Here is a 6,456-nt window from a genome sequence, read left to right on the forward strand (position 1 = left end):
TCAGATGCTCATTTGTGATCCTCTGTATGTGATTTTATATCTATATTTTTTTAATCACATATCATTTTATTTTATTTCTTATGCTAGCCGAGATAGGCTTTGTCCTAGGTTGGCAGAGGTGCGTGGCTCCGGCCGAGGCGTCGCCTCGACCGATCGTGGCCGAGGCGTCGCCTCGACTGATCGTGGCCGAGGCGTCGCCTCGACCGATCGTGGCCGAGGCGTATGCCTCGACCGATCGTGGCCGAGGCGTCGCCTCGACCGATCGTGGCCGAGGCGTGCGCCTCGGCTGACCGTGACCAAGGCGTCGCCTCGGCCGATCGTGGCCGAGGCGTCGCCTCGACCGGTCGTGGCCGAGGCGTCGCCTCGACCACTCGTGGCGGAGGAGTGCGCTTCGGCTGATCGCGGCCGAGGCGTAGCCTCGACCGATCGTGGCTGGGGCAGGCTCCGGCCTCTTTTTATTTTTTTTTTATTTTTTTTTCTTTGGCCGAGACGGACTTCGGCGTTGGCCGAGGCGGGCGCCTCGGTCGAACAGTGGCCGAGGTGTGCGCCTCGGCCAACCATTGGCCGAGGCGGGCGCCTCGGCCAACTCTTTGCCGAGGCGGGCGCCTCGGCCACTACTTGGCCGAGGCGTGCGCCTCGGCCAACCATTGGCCGAGGCGCGCCTCGGCCATCCCTTGGCCGAGGCGTGTGCCTCGGCCATCCCTTGGCCGAGGCGTGCCTTGGCCAAACTGTGGCCGAGGCGTGCCTCGGTCAGACTGTGGCCGAGGCGGGCTCCTCGGCCGAACTTTGGCCGAGGCTTGCCTCGGCCCTCCGAGTCGAGTCACGTCTCGGCCAACCTGTGGCCGGGGCGTGCGACTCGTTCCTTTTTTTTTTTTTTTTTTTTTTTTTGGAAACAACATGGGCGGGCCACAAGCACGAGATATTGTTCCAAAGGATTTCAGAATGCAAAGCGGGCGGACCGCGATTACCAAACACTAGTCCCAAACGACTACTAGAATATTAAGGAAAATACTTAATCAAATGTTCCTAGCTCCATACCCGATCGATTATCTTTACAGATGGTGTGGACTTATAGATCATTTCTGCCAATCTTTTTGCATGCTTTAACGTAACAACTGCGGGCCGCTCGCTGGTCTCCTCTGACGATCCCTATCCCGCTCGGAGTGGGGAACTTCATACACAAGTGTTCCACCGACACTATGGCCTTGAGGTTCTCCAGTGCCAGTCTCCCTAATATGATGTTGTGCGCACAAGTGAGTCTTACCACGATGAATTCCAAGTCAAGTTTGCTAATGTTAGGGCTCGTGCCTATCTCCACTGGTAAGACCACTGACCCCTCCGTCTCCACTGAATCACCCGTAAATCCAGAGAGTGGGGTACGTACTTCTTTGAGCTGGTTCCTAAGTATCCCTAACTTGGTGAAGGCATCGTAATACATCACATTGACTGAGCTTCCCGTGTCGACTAAGATGCGGCGGACAATGACATCGTTGACGTCCATCTCAATTACCAGGGCGTCACGATGGGGTAACGGGCCCTCTGGGAGGTCATCATCAGAGAAGGTGATGGCCTCCTGTCTCTGTTTCTTTTCTCTGAGAAGACTCGCCACTTCTCCCACGTATAGCCGCCGGCTCCACTTCTTTCTTTCCGCGGGCGTGTCGCCCCCTGCAGGTTCACCATAGATAAAGTGTATGGTGTGCTTCTTTTGTCGTCTAGGAGCCACCTCGGTTTCTTTCTCGCTATCACTCTGCTCAGATATTTGGTCGTGTTCTCTTTTTTTCAAGGTGGACGGCTCGGTGACATCTTCATTTCTCCAAACATTTTTTGGTGGTTTTTTTTATGGATCGCGCTGCGGCTGCTGCTGCTGCTTGGATCGCTTGACAAAATGCCAAAAGTAGCCCTGCTGGATGAGTTCTTCTATTTGTCTCTTCAAAACGTGACACTCATCTGTATCGTGGCCGGCTTGACTATGAAACCTGCAGTACTTTGTTTGGTCTGCCTTTGGGGAGACCTTCATGCACTCCTCGGGGAATTCTACCATTCCCATCTCCTCAGCTTGCTGTAGAATGACACTGACGGGATGGGTAAGAGGAGTTAGATACGCAAGGGGACCAGGCGAGGTCGTTCGTGGTCTCGGCCTTTCCCTGCGGTCGGGTGGTTCGAGGGTGGTGCCTGGCTGGGCGGACCCGCTTTCCCAGGCTTCCCACCTTTCCTTCCATCCTCTTCGTCCTTCTTCTTTCTGTCGACGTCCTCTGCTTCGGCATAGCGGCTAGCCGTCCTTATCAGATCTTCATAAGAGCGGGGGTGGTGGGCGTTCAACTGCTTGTGGAAATACCCTGATCTTAAGGCATGGATAAATATCGGGATCGCCGCCTTGGAGTCGAAGTCGTAGACATTATTGACTTCCTTTTTCCATTTTATCAGGAAGTCTTTGAGGCTCTCGCCTCTATCTTGCTTCACTACACAGAGGTGAGAGAAGGGTTTCTTACAGCTACCGGAGAAGTATGTCAGGAAGCTTTTGGACAACTCCCCAAAGTTTTGGATCGACCCATCAGGGATGGTGTTGAACCAGTCTTGGGCCGCTCCATCCAGGGTGGACAAGAACGCTCGGCACATGATGGCGTCCCCTGCCCCGATCATTACCATAGCAGCCTTGTACCTCGTCATGTGGACGCGTGGGTCAGTGACCCCCGTGTACTCCTTGATGGCGGGCAACCTAAAGTCCCTCGGCAACGGTACGTCCATGATGCTTGGGGAGAATGGTGCTGCCATTCGTACCTCGGGTTCCGGCGACTGCTCCCGTGCCTCCACCTTTCTTGCTAACTCCTCGATTATTCTCTGCAGCCTCTCGACCAGGGCCGACTCATCAGGGTGCCGGCGCGGGGCCGGCTGCCGCTCCTCCAAGTGTCGACGTAAGGCCGACTCATCAAAGTGTTGGCTTGGGGTCGGCTCCCGAGACTTGCCCACCTCCTCTGTGGGTGATCTCTCGGCTTCTCTGTTTTCGTGTTGGCGAGGACCTCTGGTAGAGGATCCCTCGGCCCGTGGTCCTAATCTTTGCCGCACGGGCGCCCTTTGTCCCAATCGTTCTGGTGCAGATTGGGAAGGGCCTGGTTGTCGTCTGGCCGGTCCACTTCTTTGGGTCTCCACCCTTATTTCCTGGGGCCGCGGCGGGGGCACTTGGCCTTGCAGTCCCACCGCCACCTGATTTAGCGCCGCCGTCACTGCTTGCTGAATAACATCGGCAGTCGCATGGAGGTTCACGGCTTGGTTCACCCCTCCATTGTTGAGTTGGTCTCGAAGGTCCCCTCCGCGATTGTTGGTGAGTTGGTCCCGGAGGTCTCCTGAGGTATTGCCATTGTTCACATTGCGGGAACCATGGGAGCTGCGGGACACCATTCTTTCAAGCTTGCTGTTGAAAGAGGAATGAGTTGTGTGTGTCGTAGCCTGCTTGAGTATTGGACTCAGGCTCTCAATGAAAGCACCAATGACGGTAATAATGTTACCGGAAATATATTGTAAAGTGACGAATAAGAAAGTGACAATAGTTGTATTGCCTTTTGTCTCAGTATAAAAATTACAGTGTCCTCTGCTCAGCTGAGGGAAGTTCTATTTATGCTAGGTCCTAACGGTAACAACATGAAGAGACATCTTTGGGGAGCTGAGCTAACGGCAAGAATATGAAGAGTCATGAATGAGGCGTTGAGGCTTTAACTCTCTCTCATCAATGGTGGCATCAAAGGTGGCTTCAATGACAATAAATGTGACACCTGTTGGATTCTAACCGTTGGAGTTCTGCCCGTTGGGTTCCCATGTGATGCTGAGTCAGATGCTCATTTGTGATCCGGGTCGGGTGCCAGATCTATTATCCTGTCATACTTATATACTTATGTATTCCATTTCAAAAATGGCTTTACAACTTATATCTTACTTATGTACGATATTTCACATGTATTGGTGGGTTACCAGCATTATTCGCTGACCGGGCGTCGTCCCATATTTTATTGTGTTCTTTCAAGTGATGTCTAGGCGAGCGCGTGGTCTAGTACTTGCTAGAATAGTTTTCCCCTCTCGTATTGTGGCCTGTGAGCCAGTGTAGTTGTAGAACTTTGATCTTATGGGATTAGTTTTAAACATTGCAGATATTGCCTGTGCGTTCATCTTTATGGTGAACGTGGCATAACACCCTGTGTATCAGACTTTACCTATCTATCTATCGTTCAGACTTCCGCTGTGTTGAATGTTCAGTTCCGTTATCTGCATGTTTTAAGGCTTTTTATAGCATGTTTTTAGGGGGTGTTACACACTCAACAATGCAGTCCTCCAACCATCTCCACCAAACAAAAACATGGAAATCCATCGCCAAATTTCGGAACACCAACCGCATACCTTCTCAGGAGATGAAAATCCCACAACCCTCGGAGAATGGATCATAACCTTTGACAAAATATTCAGGGCAACGGGATGCACGGAAAGCCACCAAGTAGAAACAGCCTCCTTCTACTTCAGACACGAGGCCGACACCAGGTGGGTCCACGTGAAACCCAGTTACGAACAAAGCCCCGGATACAACTGGGAAACTCTAAAAGCACGACTACGCGAACAATTCTACCCTAGTCACCTAAAAGCAACCATATGCGAAGAATTCCTCCATCTAAAACAAGGAGCAACACTAATCGCAGAATACTACCGGTAGTTCCTCATACTAGCTCACCTCACCCCCGAACTAGTACCTACAGAGACAATCAAGATCGAGAAATTCATAATGGGCCTCGACCTCGAGAACCAGAAGGCCCTAACTATACGAGAACCAAGAACTCTCAAAGAAGCCTATGCCAAGGCATTCCAACTACAACAAATACCGGACAAACCACAGGAAACACGCCTGGGACACAAAAGGAAAATTCAAAGGGAACCACGCAAACCCCCTTCGGGAGCCTAAAACCGCCAGGGCCACCTCGCCCCACAAGGCCGTAACACCAGCCACACAAGGAAGGATCCTTACCATAAGCAAAGCCAAAATCGGGGATAGCAACATAGTTTCCGGAACCTTCCTTGTACACAACACCCCCGCCACCGTAGTATTTGACTCAGGGGCTACCAACTCATTTATAGCAACCGAATTCGCCACTCAACTCGGTCTCAACACTAGCACCAGAGTACAACTCCAAGTCAAGGTTGCATCCGGTGAAATCATAAAATGTGACCGCATGTACAAAGACATACTCATCACCATCAAAGGAGTGGGATTCCCTAGCAACCTAATACAATTCGGACTGGGGTGCAAGTGATCTTGGGCATGGACTGGCTAGGGAAATTCCAAGCACAAATCCTATGCGGTGAAAAAAAAGTGATCTTACGGGACCAAACGGCAAACGGGTATCCTACCACGGAACCCACAAAGACCCGGAAATCAAATTAGTGAACATGATAAAAATGAAGAAAGATCTAACCAAAGGGCACGAAGCCTTCCTATGCTCAGTCAAGGATCTCAACACCGAAATAGCCGAACTCCAAACCATTCTAGTGGTAAACGAATTCACTGATGTCTTCCCAGATGAAATCCCCGGAGTACCCCCAACCAGAGAAGTCGAGTTCACAATAGACCTGATACCCGGCGCTGCCCCAATCTCGAAACCGCCCTACAGGCTGGCGCCAAAGGAAATGAAGGAACTGAAGACACAACTTCATGAACTACTAGATAAGGGGTACATCCGTCCCAGCACCTCACCATGGGGAGCACCAGTACTATTCGTTAAAAAGAAAGATGGGAGCATGCGTCTATGCATCGACTACAGGGAACTGAATCAAGTTACAATAAAGAATAAATATCCTCTTCCCCGAATTGACGACTTGTTCGACCAACTTAAAGGAGCAGGGGTATTCTCGAAAATTTATTTAAGATCCGGATACCATCAAATAAAAGTACCCAACCTAGATGTTCATAAGACAGCCTTTCGAACACGCTACGGCCACTACGAATTCACGGTAATGCCCTTCGGACTCACCAATGCACCTGCTATATTCATGGACCTCATGAATCGAGTATTCCGGCCCCACCTAGATGACTTCGTCGTCATATTCATTGACGACATCCTGGTCTGCTCTCGAGACAAGGAGGAACATGAAAAGAACCTCCGCACAACCCTGCAAACCCTGAGAGAACACCAGCTGTACGCCAAATTCTCCAAATGTGAATTCTGGAAGGACAACGTAGCCTTCCTAGGTCACGTGATAACCAAAGAAGGAATCAAGGTAGACCCAACCAAAATCCACGCCGTCAAAGAATGGCCCACACCAAGATCACTTTCGGAGGTCAGAAGCTTCCTAGGATTAGCAGGCTATTATAGGAGGTTCGTACCCGATTTTACCAAGATAGCTCAACCCCTCACCAAGCTCATGAAAAAGGAAACCCCCTTTCGATGGGACGACAACTGCACCTCAGTCTTTAAAGGATTG

This window comes from Ipomoea nil, unplaced genomic scaffold (genome assembly GCF_001879475.1).
Source record: "Ipomoea nil cultivar Tokyo-kokei standard unplaced genomic scaffold, Asagao_1.1 scaffold3043, whole genome shotgun sequence".
In the NCBI taxonomy this organism is placed as follows: domain Eukaryota; kingdom Viridiplantae; phylum Streptophyta; class Magnoliopsida; order Solanales; family Convolvulaceae; genus Ipomoea; species Ipomoea nil.